Here is a 15,806-nt window from a genome sequence, read left to right on the forward strand (position 1 = left end):
GAAGAAACCGGGGAACAACTAATGGCATCCCTTAAGAACAATAACATCACCATTTATACGTTTAGATGTGAAAAATGTATTTCACTGAGTAAAAACACAAACCCTCCCTTTCCACCTCGATTCATATTAGCTGCTGGCCAACCTTGAGGCTGCACGGTGGTCGAGTGGTTATCATGCAGGCCCCACAGCTAGGTGACCCGAGTTCAATTCCCGAGTTTGCATGTTCTCCCCGTGCATGCGTGGGTTTTCTCCGGGTACTCCGGTTTCCTCCCACATTCCAAAAACATGCTAGGTTAATTAGCGACTCCAAATTGTCCATAGGTATGAATATGAGTGTGAATGGTTGTTTGTCTATATGTGCCCTGTGATTGGCTGGCCACCAGTCCAGGGTGTACCCCGCCTCTCGCCCACAGACAGCTGGGATAGGCTCCAGCACCCCCCCCCCCCCGCCGACCCTTGTGATGATAAGCGGTAGAAAATGAATGAATGAATGAATGTATTGCAATATTTGATTTGACTAATAATAGGCTATAGTCAACCACAAGACAGCGATCAATTAATTAATTTATGAATTTTTGAAACTTAATGACTGTATTATGGACTGAGTGGTTAGCACGCAGGCCACACAGCTAGGAGACCCGAGTTCGATTCCATCTCTGGCCGGGTTTGCTCTGGGTACTCCGGTTTTTCTCCCACATTCCAAAAACATGCTAGGTTAATTAGCGACTCCAAATTGTCCATAGGTATGAATGTGAGTGTGAGTGTTTGTTTGTCTATATGTGCCCTGTGATTGGCTGGCCACCAGTCCAGGGTGTACCCTGCCTCTCGCCTGAAGACAGCTGGGATAGGCTCCAGCACCCCCCCCCGCCGACCCTTGTGATGATAAGCGGTAGAAAATGAACGAATGAATGAATGTATTGCAATATTTGATTAGACTAATAATAGGCTATAGTCAACCACAAGACAGCGATCAATTAATTAATTTATGAATTTTTGAAACTTAATGACTGTATTATGGACTCAGTGGTTAGCACGCAGGCCACACAGCTAGGAGACCCGAGTTCGATTCCATCTCTGGCTGGGTTTGCTCTGGGTACTCCGGTTTTTCTCCCACATTCCAAAAACATGCTAGGTTAATTAGCGACTCCAAATTGTCCATAGGTATGAATGTGAGTGTGAATGTTTGTTTGTCTATATGTGCCCTGTGATTGGCTGGCCACCAGTCCAGGGTGTACCCTGCCTCTCGCCTGAAGACAGCTGGGATAGGCTCCAGCACCCCCCCCCGCGACCCTTGTGAGGATAAGCGGTAGAAAATGAATGAATGAATGAATGTATTGCAATATTTGATTAGACTAATAATAGGCTATAGTCAACCACAAGACAGCGATCAATTAATTAATTTATGAATTTATGAAACTTAATGACGTGTGTATTAATGTGTATTATTAATTCGAGTTCGATTCCATCTCTGGCCGGGTTTGCTCTGGGTACTCCGGTTTCCTCCCACATTCCAAAAACATGCTAGGTTAATTAGCGACTCCAAATTGTCCATAGGTATGAATGTGAGTGTGAATGGTTGTTTGTCTATATGTGCCCTGTGATTGGCTGGCCACCAGTCCAGCGTCTTGCCTGAAGACAGCTGGGATAGGCTCCAGCACCCACGCGACACTCATGAGGATAAACGGTCAAAAATGAATGAATGAATGTCCGGCCTATAATTGGTTACATTACATGGATGCTTTATATCCTTCCATCACAATAGACAGGATAGACAGGGTGAAATGCGGCTAGCCTTATCTACTGTATATTTGTTTTTGGAGTGAATATTACTTGCTATATCTTATTTTGAAGGACACACAAGTGAGTTCCGTGTGTGTGGAGAATGTTTATTTACGGCTAAGATTTTTTTAAAGCTTTTTTTTTTTCATAAGGTGAAGCCATAAGCAATGCAAGCAAGGACACATCATGGTGTCGGCACTCCCACATTCTCCACTGCTAGAACCGTACTATACAACTCTCTGCATGGCTAGAAAAGTCCACAGCGTTGCCATCGCGCTGAACGTGCTGGTGTCGTCATTCCACGGGAAACTGAGTGTAAAAAGTCACCGAGCAACGCTGACACACTCTCTTGTGGACCCATAAATAACAATAAGGAGCTTGTCTGACTGGATGCAGATTGCAGATCTTCTTCACGGATTAGCTGACGGAAAGCCGCTGCAGCAGTCCAGGTGAACACATTGATGGTTTTGAGAGGTTGAAAAGTTCGATTCCCTTTCAGATGATATTTTTTTTTTGACCAAACACAAAATGTTATGAAAAAACTATAATGTGCATTTGGTAGTACACACCCTTTTAGGGCATGTTTTGCATACCAGAGCGTTTACAGCTATTGTTTTTTTTTTTTTTTTACTGATAATTTCTGCATTTTGTACCAGTTTCTTGCTCTTTTCTCATTAGTGACAATTTTTTTCTCCTGTTTTAGAGTCAAAAACATCTCTCCCCACACAAGAACTCAAATTGTGTTCATGCCAAAACAACAGATGGCAGCATGACTCCTCTGTAGGCACTCGTACATGTATTTACTGACCAAAAATGCTGAAGTTCTCATTGGGAGTGACCATGATAGATAGGATCAGGAACGAGTACATCAGAGGGACATTACGTGTTAGTTGGAGGTAGCAGAGATGAGGATGCTCAAGTTCTCATTGGGAGTGACCATGATGGATAGGATCAGGAAGGAGTACATCAGAGGGACATTACATGTTAGCCGGAGTTAGCAGAAATGAGGGTGCTGAGGTTCTCATTGGGAGTGACCAGGATGGATAGGATCAGGAAGGAGTACATCAGAGGGACATTACATGTTAGCCGGAGTTAGCAGAAATGAGGGTGCTGAGGTTCTCATTGGGAGTGACCAGGATGGATAGGATCAGGAAGAAGTACATCAGAGGGACATTACATGTTAGCCGGAGGTAGCAGAGATGAGGATGCTGAGGTTCTCATTGGGAGTGACCAGGATGGATAGGATCAGGAACGAGTACATCAGAGGGTCATTACATGTTAGTTGGAGGTAGCAGAGATGAGGGTGCTGAGGTTCTCATTGGGAGTGACCAGGATGGATAGGATCAGGAACAAGTACATCAGAGGGACATTACGTGTTAGTTGGAGGTAGCAGAGATGAGGGTGCTGAGGTTCTCATTGGGAGTGACCATGATGGATAGGATCAGGAACGAGTACATCAGAGCGACATTACATGTTATGTCCATATTACCTAACTCTAATGTAAAGATAAATGTGGCATAACAAGCTGTATTTTCAATGGTTTTCAGTTACAATCTATATATTTCAACTGAAATACCTATTATGTGGAAGGCCCGGACTTCCCACACACACACGCACACAGTGTAAGATTATGGAAAATAAAATATTGGTTTGGTAGCTCGAACTTCTTCTGTGACTGCAACCTGTTAAAAGTCAGCTGCCTCTGACTCACCAGAAGTGCCAGACGGAGGCCAGTTTGTTTGGATTTAAGAAGAAACTGACATCATTTCGCAAACTTGTGCTCGGCTATGAAGTTTTCAGTGTGTGATGATTTGACTTGCATTGAAAAGTTTACAAGGTCAACTGTGGTCACTATCCTGGTGCACGACGGTGCTTCTAACAACAAGCTGACACACTAAAAACTGTGAAAGAGACAGCGTGTGCCACTTGGCACCGTCGTGGAGTAAGTAAGAGTATTATGGTAGACAGCTAGGTCAACAGCTGACACACTGTATACAAACACATGCACACACACACACAACACACACACACACACACACACACGACAGCTGGCCGAGGGACACAGCGCCAGCTGTCTATGGTCCTGGGACCGTCATCATCACCTTTTTACCAACGCTCATGTGCAAAGAAGGGCTATTTAACCGGGGGTTCTGGGGGTCACATTTTCAGAAAGCAAAACAATGACGTACCCCGACCGACTTAAAGTATATATTTTTTAGTTTATTTTTATTACGAATATGATCAAGTTTATTGACATTATTTATTGTGCGATTAATTCAGTCTCCATTTATTCTGCTATAGAACCAACACGCCCAGGTGTCGTGACAGAGGCATAGAGTGAACCTTCTTGTCTTCCAGCCCGTTTGGCACAGAGAGAGAGGAGGTAAACGAATATGATCAAGTTTGTTTTTATTTATTGTGCGATTAATTCAGTCTCCATTTATTCTGCTATAGAACCAACATGCCCATGGAGTCTTCCAGCCTGTTTGGTACAGAGAGAGAGCAGGTAAACGAATACGGATGCACATATCAATTTATCAAGACCGGCAAAATGATCAAGTTTGTTTTTATTTATTGTGCGATTAATTCAGTCTCCATTTATTCTGCTATAGAACCAACACGCCTAGGTGTCGTGACAGAGGCATGGAGTCTTCCAGTCTGTTTGGTACAGAGGGGGAGGAGGTAAACGAATACGGATGCACATATCAATTTATCAGGGCCGGCAAAATGATCAAGTTTGTTTTTATTTATTGCGCGATTAATTCAGTCTCCATTTATTCTGCTATAGAACCAACACGCCCAGGTGTCGTGACAGAGGCATGGAGTGAACCTACTTGTCTTCCAGCCTGTTTGGTACAGAGAGAGAGGAGGTAAACTAATATGGATGCACATATCAATTTATCAAGGCCGTTTGTTTTTATTTATTGTGCGATTAATTCAGTCTCCGTTTATTCTGCTATAGAACCAACACGCCCAGGTGTCGTGACAGAGGTATGGAGTGAACCTACTTGTCTTCCAGCCTGTTTGGTACAGACATAGAGAAGAGGTAAACGAATACGGATGCACATATCAATTTATCAAAGCCGTTTGTTTTTATTTATTGTGCGATTAATTCAGTCTCCATTTATTCTGCTATAGAACCAACACGCCCAGGTGTCGTGACAGAGGCATGGAGTGAACCTACTTGTATTCCAGCCTGTTTGGTACAGAGAAAGAGGAGGTAAACGAACACGGATGCACATATCAATTTATCATGTTTTTATTTTATTGTGCGATTAATTAATTTATTGACTATCATGACAGGCCTAATCTAAACCGGCATTCTGGAAGTAATCGTTTCGTAGCTTAGTGCTTGTGTAAAAGCGACTCATGTAATCGGGATCGGTTACATAACCACCCATATGCAACACATTTGGCCTCATCTGTGTTTTAAGGCGCGGCGTATCACCAGGCACCCTTTGGGGTCCTCTCAAGGAAAACCTTTTTCTGCCTTCCAAACAAGATCTCTCCGTTACCTTGGTGATATGGAACCCCCAAAGACACATACACACTCAACCCCCCCCCCCTTTCAGCACCGACATTTGAGCTGTTCTCTTGTCTTCGGACATGTTTATGCAAAGTGTGTGTCATTTAGATTCAACACGTGCTTGCGGAAAGGAAGACGTGGGAAGACATGGAAAAGTTCGGACTCTCGCATTCTCTCTCACACATGCATTCGGAATGCCCCTGTGCTCATCGGTCAAACATGAGTGTGTGAGTTGGAGGGTGGTGCAAAAACGGATGAGCCAAAAGGACTCACCCTGAATTTCCTCCTACGTCTACGCAGCCTCGCCGACACGTTTGTTGTGCTGTTGTTAAATCCAGGTTTTATAAATCCAAAAGCAGAACTAGGACTCGGTTTTGTTACTATTAATCGTCACTGACGACGGTCAAGAATTCCACTTCTGCTTAAAAACAGCAGAGCGCTCCTGTCTTGTAGAGGATCTGCGACCAGAATTTTTGCAGAACCCTCCAGTCATATTTAGGATCTCTGATTAGCATTTCTGCAACGGGTCCTTAAAAACAACATAGCGCTCCTGTTATATAACAAATCTTTGAGTCGCATTTATGCAGTCCATGAATCCAAAGACATCACAGCAGTCTTGTCATATAGAAGATCTTTGACAGGCCTTATGACAGTCAATGCTTCAAAAAACATCAGAGCACCTCGTTTTTTCATAGTGAAGGTATTTGCTCAATTTTGCTAGCTAAAATATAATATAATACAAATATAAAGGATACTTATACATGCACCCACACACAAAAAAAAGAGGACTAACGTGACATCTGACAGTTAAGGTGGAAACATGGAGTACGCATATGGCAGGAAAAGACGCAAAGGAAAGATACCTTGATGCCCCAGCGAACAAACGAAAGGAGAAACACCATGAAAGGGCAGTTCAAGCAAGGGCAGTGGCGAAAGCTGATTGGTCCAGGACTCCAGCCTCAGGACTCCAGCCTCGAGTGTATAAAAGGCCAAACAGGGAAAGGAAGGGTGCTTTTTTTGCAGTTGCGCTGTACTAAGACCCGCTTACTTGTAGGCATACAGGGACTGCAGATAAGCCCGGATGTCTGTATTAGGTATTGTTGTCAGGAATAAACAATTTGGTTCTTTAAGATTCAATATTAATAAATTGAATATTTTTGTTATGGCATAGAAAAAAAATTTACAATCTTCGAAATATGTTTACATGTATTATTACAGCCTTCTAGATAGGAAGTAACACCAATATCGCCACCTTTACATTTGTATTACCCAATACAGTAGACATAATCAAGACAAAATAACACATATTGTACATAAATAAGATAACAGACTCACACGTTAGCAGTTCTATCTTGTTTTTTTCTGGACAGTATACTTCTTGTGGTGGCTATTAATCAAGGTAAACAACAAAACTCACTTGCAATAAATGTCTTTTCTGGCAGTCTGGCCCTTGTTTCTCGGAACACTGACACCTAGTGGATAATTTTGTACCCGTAATTCATCACGAAACATCAATCGTTTATTATTGACTTTGTGACAAAACGCGGTAAGAGTGAGGGCAAAGCTTATTAAATCCTACCCCTCCATCTGGTACTTTTACAATCAGTAACTGTTACATTTGTTCACTTCCTGCTTTCCATAATACAGTTTAAGGTTGTTTTTTTTGTTTGTTTTTTTTTGTCATTTTCATTTTCATGATTCATATTCATTATTGCACGCTTTTTCCGCTTTCGCCCTGAACACAGAATCCGCTCAATGCCAGCAAGAATGTCGGCCAAGGATGAAGAGTCTTGATGATGTGCTATATATATATATATATATATATATATATATATATATATATATATATATATATATATATATATATATATATATATATATATATATATATATATATCACTTACTATGGTACCCATTATGTCATTGGATGGTCATATCACCTCGTACTTTGGTATGTGATTAAATTAAATTAAATTAAATTAAATTAAATTAAATTAAATTAAATTAAATTAAATTAAATTAAATTAAATTAAATTAAATTAAATTAAATTAATTTATTTTAATTATTTTTAATTTAATTTAATTTAATTTAATTTAATTAATTATATAATTAAATTAAATTAAATTAATTTATTTTAATTTATTTTAATTTTTAATTTAATTTAATTTAATTTAATTTAATTTAATTTAATTTAATTTAATTTAATTTAATTTAATTTAATTTAATTTAATTTAATTTAATTTAATTTAATTTAATTTAATTTAATTTAATTTAATTCAACAATACACCGACTCTGGGTATACGGTATAGTGTCTGTTATTATAAGAAATAGTCGTTAATGCTGCTTTAAAGTGAAGGTTCCATGTCAGCAGATAAATGCCGTGTCTGCACTACAGCTGTGCTTGCTTAACATTCCTTGGAAAACAGACAAATAATAATCAATGATGTCTCTATGACTGTGGAGCCACATGGTGGGAAAACCACATGGACTGTTTGACAACGGACTCCCCACCCCCCTCAATCCGAAGACTAGAAATTAGTCACCTCGTTTGTTTTTTGGTTTTTTTTTATATCCAGAAACATCCACCGGCTCTGGAGGTGAATGTATTCGCATGGACTCAGCGTTCACCCAACACAATCGCTATCAATTGGTATCCAGGCCACTCCAGATGGTTCTACCAGTCTGTGTGTGTATATGGCAGGTTTGAATGGTGATGAATGGTGCCTTAGTTGTGTATTCATTGCTGGCATCGGGTCAACAGAGCATGTTGTCAGCAACATTACACTGCTACATTAACAGATGTACACATTAAATATGTCATATTGTAACATATTTGGGAGCGACTAACACTTTTGCAGCAGATTCCGAAAACCAGCCAGGCGCTGCTAGCAAATAGAAAGTTCCCATGACGTCTTAATGACGTTTGTCATTCTAGTGTATTTTCTCCACATTTTGGTCAGGTTCCACTCGTAAAATTTTGAATTTTTAGGTACCACTGAATCAAATATAATAATATATAATATACAACAGTGGTCTCAAACACGCGGCCCGTGGGCCAAATGTGGCCCGCAGGACACTATTTTGAGGCCCCCGCCTTGATATGAAAGTTTAATATTAGTGCGGCCCGCGCAAGTTTGATATGGATGCTGTATGGTATCATGTACCCAGAAAAAAATATTACGTTTGATTAATGTTCATGTTAAAGGTTAAATAACTGTTAATAGTTATCCTCCCTATCCGTGTGGAAGTGGTAAATTTACACCAGAATTAGCCTTCAGTAGTTCCATAATAGGAAATCATACTGTACACATAACATAAATGACAAACTACACTAATAAAACACTAAATACTGTACATCAGCGGTCTCAAACACGCGGCCCGCGGGCCAAATGTGGCCCGCAGGACACTATTTTGAGGCCCCCGCCTTGATATGAAAGTTTAATGTTAGTGCGGCCCGCGCAAGTTTGATATGGATGCTGTATGGTATCATGTACCCAGAAAAAATTATTACGTTTGATTCATGTTCATGTTAAAGGTTAAATAACTGTTAATAGTTATCCTCCCTATCTGTGTGGAAGTGGTAAGTTTTTGGCTTTTTAAGTTGAAAGGAAATAACTTGGAGGCTACCGTTTAGGTCGCTAGCTCTCTAGTTTGCGAGTTAGCATGTGTCTCAAGACTGTGCAGTTGTGCAATATGTTGTAAATAAAAAGAGTATAAATGTGACTATAGTCGTGTTTTGTCATGTCTACAGGGCTCTAATAATACTTTATTACTGATTGATTGGTTTTCTTTATTCTTGATTTGTTTTTTATCTTATTTTGTGTAGAAAAATAAAAATTAAGATATTTGAGAACAGTGGAATGTTTTATCAGAGCTTTTATTGTAGAAAATTGGAACCAAAGCAAAGTTTTTTAAATGTTTTTGTTTTTAATAAATTAGTTTTTTGTTTTTTTTTTAGAAAACCTGATGCGGCCCAGTCTCACCCAGACCCTAGCTCCAGTGGCCCCCAAGTAAATTGAGTTTGAGACCCCTGATCTACACAAAGTGGCTGTTTATAGCCTTTCATCACCGTATGCACATAATGACTTTATTTTTCTGCAGATTCATCAGCACGTGTCCAGTATGTCCATGACATGCCGACTGACAGACATCTCTGGTTTCTTTGTCAGCGACAGCTGATATAAGACCCCTTTGGCAGCGCTGAATAATTCAGTGCGTGTGCATCCAAAATCCTGACCCAGCACTAAACACAAAAGGCATGGCAACGCTTACTTGATTACTGTTCTCATTGTAGTTGTGGTAGGACACATAGACAGGGAATGTTTGGCAAAGAAATACATACATGTGCTAAAGAAGTGTATAGCCATTCCCATTTGGGAATGTGATATTAAAAAAAGTCACCTATATGAAGATGTAAGGCAAAGTTCTCAACTTACTGCTTGATCTAGGTTCCTACCCTCACCTATAGTCACAAAACGTCTGACCGGTATGAGACCTGGGACAAATTGGAGAGACCATGTCTCTCTAAGGGCCTTGGAAAAGCCTCAGAATCTGCTCAGCTCTTCTGAGCTGCTGCCCCTGCAACCAACCTCAGATAAGCAGAAGACTCCCATCCACAAAAGCGGTTGTCAACATAACCAGAATGCGGTATGTTTGTTTTATGTATTGACTACAACGACAATAAAGCCTTTGTACATGTGCAAATATTTGCTAGGACTTATATGCTAGGACTACGTTAAAAAAAGCCATAGCATTTCAGTATGTGGAATCAAACTATGGAATGGATTGAGTAAGGAAATCAAACAATGCACAACGATGAGCCAATTCAAGAAACAATACAAGCAGTTGATATTTGCTAAATACAAGGATGAAGAGTCTTGAACCAGTCATGATGTGCTATATATATATATCACTATATTGACACTTACTATGGTACCCTTTATGTCATTGACTTAAATAAAATAAAATAAAATAAAATAAAATAGAATAAAATTGAATTAAATTAAATTAAATTAGGAAAGCAGGATGTAACAGTTACTGATTGTAAAAGTACCATATATATATATCACTATATTGACACTTACTATGGTACCCATTATGTCATTGTATGCTTATATCACCTCATACTTCGGTACATGACAAAAAAAAATTCAAAATTCAAAATAAAAAACAAAAAAAAACCTTAAACTGTATTATAGAAAGCAGGAAGTGAACAAATGCAACAGTTACTGATTGTAAAAGTACCAGATGGAGCGGTAGGATTTATTAAGCTTTGCTTCTTCCTACTCCTTTTGTGAAATGATTATGGGATGCACTCAATTGTAATCTGATGCACGTTCAAATGAAATCAAACCATTACCATTACCATTAATCTGGTGGCTAACTAGCAAAACATGTTAATATTTCCTGCGGTAGCATCCAGATAAATAATACTACCATGATTTTATTTTTGAAGCTTATTTTGCATTGAACAGGAAGTCACTGTGTGCATGTTTAATGCTGCTTAACTACACAGTAGTTATGTAGCTGTTGTCATTTCATGCTGCTTAGCAATAATGAGGAAGTTAACAACACTACAACATATGTTGATATTCATAGAAATGACCGCATTGGTTCGATGTCGACTTAAGCGGGACTTGATGAGTTAGCTGACATGAATGAAACTCTCTAACTGCTTTTTGTGAGTAGGTTATTTGTTTATATTTTGCCTGCAATCCACTGGCTGGGATAGGCTCCAGCACGCCTGTGCATAGAAAATTGATGCAAGGACCCCAAATACTGTGACTGCAGCTTGGGGCAGCTGGGAAGTCTTTGGGGAATATAAAAGACTGACAGGTGAGAGACAACAGGATCATTTAGGATTATTTGGTCTGAAGTCGTTTGAGGCCATGAGATGCGTTTATGGTCACGTATAAACATGGTTACTAATCATTCATATGTAAGCATGTTATTACAAACACCAATACGTTATTATGAAAAGTTCAAATAAATGTATTACCTGTTCGGGTGATTAAAGTCCAACGGGAAACTGCTAAGATCCAGGAAAATAAAGCCTAGGCAACTTCTTTTAAAGCAGCAATGATGTGTTGGCACTTGTAGAGTCCTCGCCACACGACTTTAGCTAAACGCACCACGGCTTCAAAACAGCCATTAAATGTCGGAATTAGCTCTTATTGATCGCAAAAGCATGCTGGCGCACAGCCGAGAGGGACACTCCTCGATGTGTGGCGGCGGAATCAGCTGTCATCTCGTCGCCGTTTGGCGTCTCTCCATGCCTGCACTCTCCCGACAATACCACGCACTTTTTTTTCCCCCATTATAGATGCCCCGTCTGATCGCCTGACTGAAAAGAAAGTTTTCCAGCGAAGTGAGACACCTATTCCACAAGCTGCCCGACCTGATGCCTGACTGAAAAACGGTAAGTGTTTCCACATTTAGTTCAATAACTAACAAAAAACAAGAAACAAACAAGCACGAATTAACTAAATTAAAAGTCGTAACTATTGGGCGCAATTAGTGTTTGAAATTCGTAATTTAAATTAAAATTCCTGACTTCAAATTCAAGTGGTCAAAAATGCTATAGCTAGCAAATGTAGTTTACATTTTTTTCTTATTATAGATGCCTCGCCTGATCGCCTGACTGAAAAGAAAGTTTTCCAGCGAAGTGAGACACCTATTCTACAAGCTGCCCGACCTCATGCCTGACTGAAAAACGGTAAGTGTTTCCACATTTAGTTCAATAACTAACAATAAACAAGAAACAAACAATCACGAATTAACTACATTAAAAGACGTAACTATTGGGCGCAATTAGTGTTTGAAATTCCTAATTTAAATTAAAATGGCTTAATTCAAATTCAAGTGGTCAAAAATGCTATAGCTAGCAAATGTAGTTTACGTTTTTTTCTTATTATAGATGCCTCGCCTGATCGCCTGACTGAAAAGAAAGTTTTCCAGCGAAGTGAGACACCTATTCCACAAGCTGCCCGACCTCATGCCTGACTGAAAAACGGTAAGTGTTTCCACATTTAGTTAAATAACTAACAATAAACAAGAAACAAACAAGCACGAATTAACTACATTAAAAGACGTAACTATTGGGCACAATTAGTGTTTGAAATTCCTAATTTAAATTAAAATTGCTTATTTCAAATTCAAGTGGTCAAAAATGCTATAGCTAGCAAATGTTGTTTACAACATAATACTGTGCTTTATTGTTTACCGTTCTTTATTGATATTATGATACAGAAAATTAAAGTCACAGTTTAGAATGTAGGCCTAGACTTCTTTCTACACGACTATTCTCATGTTTACAGTATATATAATATCAACACAAGATCATGTCTAAAAGCCTTTATGTCACCGACTAGTAGTAATGAGTTAAGTATTAAAGTTATCAAATCAAATGAATATGCATCATTATTACACTCGTCAAAGATCCTTTATATTGTAGTAGTGATGCTCTTTGTAGGAATCTTTGGCAAAAGTGCTGCTTCAAGACAAGGGGCATTTTTTTACAGAAGCTACTGCACAAATACGAAGCAAAGATCCTATATTGGACAGATGTTTGCATCAGTTTTTAGGAATCTACTGCAAAAATAGCAGTAAAATATATATATACAGTATAACAGAAACACTACAACAGATGTATGATGTGTAAAGGGTCCTCTGCATAACAGGAGTTTTTTGATTTATTTATTACATTTGATTTATTTTCTGTAAACGTAACAGCAAATGCAAAGCTAGAAGTTTTTGCGTAACCATTTCTTTTCTCTTCCAAATAACACTTTTTAATAATAAGACGCATAAATCATATGCATATAATTGTAAGCTTTGCACACATAAACACTCCATCACCCTTATTTGAGTTGTACATGTGTTTGTTTATGGTGCGAAAGGCTGAATTCACTTTTTTGCTGCGTCTGCATGTTAGCTTCCTAAAATGTGATCTTCTATGTGTAACAACAATGGCAGGAAACTGAGCTAATCTCAAGTGTGGGCATAGAAAAGGAAGAGACAGAAGTCCCAGTAAAACACATACACCTGTACACCCAGTTTATACTGCTCGCACACTCAATGATATAAATATGGAAACAATTCCCAATATTAAAAAATGTGACAAATCAAATCCTGATTCAGCCTGATTCCAACATTACTTGGTCATGTTGAAGAGTAAGAAGCTCCAGCTGTAAGTAACTATTTCTCCAAACTGTGTTTATTTTTGTCTGTGTAGCATAAAGGGAGCGGGGGCAAATTACAAACTCAGTGATGTCTGGAGTTGCTAACAGCCTTTTTCCGTCACAGTCAGTCGTTTACCCAAGTTTTTTTTTTTAACCTGAGTAGTCCTGCAGAAAATGTGTAATAAATCAGGGATCTCCAGCCTTTAGCTTGTGAACTACTAGTAGCTCTTCAAATTTATTATCAACTCCTTTACCCACAAAATTAGAAAGTGGGGTTCGGTAGTAGTCCAGAAATCCTTGGGAACGCTTGGGAGTGTGGCCAATTTCATCAGAGTGGGCATGCCTGGAGGTTTGAAAACAAACCGTTTTGTAAATCCAAGGACATACGGGATACAGGATACTGGAATAGGTGCAGATTCTGGAAGATCTAGAAAGCAAAGGGATGAAAAATTTGCATAATCAGACATTTATCAGGCATTTTGGAGTCCAATTTAAGTGTCATGAAGATGCTTAGAGTGTAACTACTACCACTTTGGTCTCCAGCCTTTAGCTTGTGAGCTACCAGTAGCTCTCCAAATTTATTATCAACTCCTTTACCCACAAAATTAAAAAGTGGGGTTCGGTAGTAGTCCAGAAATCCTCGGGAATTTCAGCAGAGTGGGCGTGCCTGGAGGAAGGCCATGGATGGAACAAATGAAAACAGACCGTTTTGTAAATCCAAGGACGTACAGGATACAGGGTACTGGAATAGGTGCAGATTCTGGAAGATCTAGAAAGCAAAGGGATGAAAAATTAGCCTAATCAGACATTTATCAGGCATTTTTGGAGTCTAATTTATTATCAACTCCTTTACCCACAAAATTAGAAAGTGGGGTTCGGTAGTAGTCCAGAAATCCTCGGGAACGCTTGGAAGTGTGGCCAATTACAGCAGAGTGGGCGTGCCTGGAGGAATGCCGTGGGTGGAACAAATGAAAACAAAGTGTTTTGTAAATCAAAGGACATACGGGATACAGGATACTGGAATAGGTGCAGATTCTGGAAGATCTAGAAAGCAAAGGGATGAAAAATTAGCATAATCAGACATTTATCAGGCATTTTGGAGTCCAATTTCAGTGTCATGAAGCTGCTTAGTCGTGGACTGAGTGTAACTACTACCACTTTGGTCTCCAGCCTTTAGCTCGCGAGCTACCAGTAGCTCTCCTAATTTATTAGCAACTCCTTTACCCACAAAATTAGAAAGTGGGGTTTGGTAGTAGTCCAGAAATCCTTGGGAACGCTTGGGAGTGTGGCCAATTTCATCAGAGTGGGCATGCCTAGAGGTTTGAAAACAAACCGTTTTGTAAATCCAAGGACATACAGGATACAGGATACTGGAATAGGTGCAGATTCTGGAAGATCTAGAAAGCAAAGGGATGAAAAATTAGCCTAATCAGACATTTATCAGGCATTTTTGGAGTCTAATTTATTATCAACTCCTTTACCCACAAAATTAGAAAGTGGGGTTCGGTAGTAGTCCAGAAATTCTCGGGAACGCTTGGAAGTGTGGCCAATTACAGCAGAGTGGGCATGCCTGGAGGAAGGCCATGGATGGAACAAATTAAAACCGACCGTTTTGTAAATCCAAGGACATAACAGCTGGAATAGGTGCAGATTCTGGAAGATCTAAAAAAAGAAAATTAGCTAGAAAATTAGCATAATCAGACATTTATCAGGCATTTTGTAGTCCAATTTAACTGTCATGAAGCTACCGAGTGTAGCTACTGCTAGTGTAGCGGTTCACATAGCGGCCTTTGTATCGCTGTATATCATCAAGTCCGAGTCAATGAACGCGATTATGAGAGTGTGGGAGATGCCCGGCAGCGTGTGGCATCTGTGACGCTACATTTTGTCCTTGTAAGCAAAATGCAAAAAACACACACACACACATAAGCAATGAGAACGATCCAGAACTGTATGAAACCCTTCCTTTGTTGCATCCCATTCAAGAGCGTTTTTTTGAGAGTCTATTGTTGTCTTTCAATATTTGCTCCCGTCACTTTATGCTCCGTGGGCCGCTGAAGGACAACAATCCTTCTGTTGTGTCTCCTCTTGCGGTCACTCAAAAGAAACCGACTGAATTGCGACTTAAATGCAATAGTGTAGATAAATTGGATACTGCAGACCTGAGATCAGTCCTTTTGACCCGCTAAGGTCTCTTTTTACGTCAGAGTCTGCAATGTGAAGTGGTCTTTTCCTCTTTCCTGTCCTTCACAGAGGATCTTTGTTTGCTTTGAGAAAAGCACAGGGAGAGATTGAGTGGTTAACCATTTGCTTTCTCAT

General features: G+C 39.5%; 1 protein-coding gene across 2 annotated transcripts in view; it reads right to left on the reverse strand.

The window, feature by feature from the left end:
- The window catches only part of dnmbp (dynamin binding protein), a 50,098-nt gene extending 38,406 nt beyond the window's left edge, over positions 1-11,692 (reverse strand). The window contains exon 1 of one of the 2 annotated variants that reach the window (XM_058061612.1): positions 11,306-11,692. The gene's annotated coding sequence lies outside the window, so the exon portion shown is untranslated. The remainder of the gene's footprint in view (positions 1-11,305) is intronic. The other variant, XM_058061611.1, reaches the window with a different exon arrangement.
- Positions 11,693-15,806: the final 4,114 nt, after the last annotated feature.

The sequence above is a fragment of the Doryrhamphus excisus genome, chromosome 22, assembly GCF_030265055.1.
Source record: "Doryrhamphus excisus isolate RoL2022-K1 chromosome 22, RoL_Dexc_1.0, whole genome shotgun sequence".
In the NCBI taxonomy this organism is placed as follows: Eukaryota; Metazoa; Chordata; class Actinopteri; order Syngnathiformes; family Syngnathidae; genus Doryrhamphus; species Doryrhamphus excisus.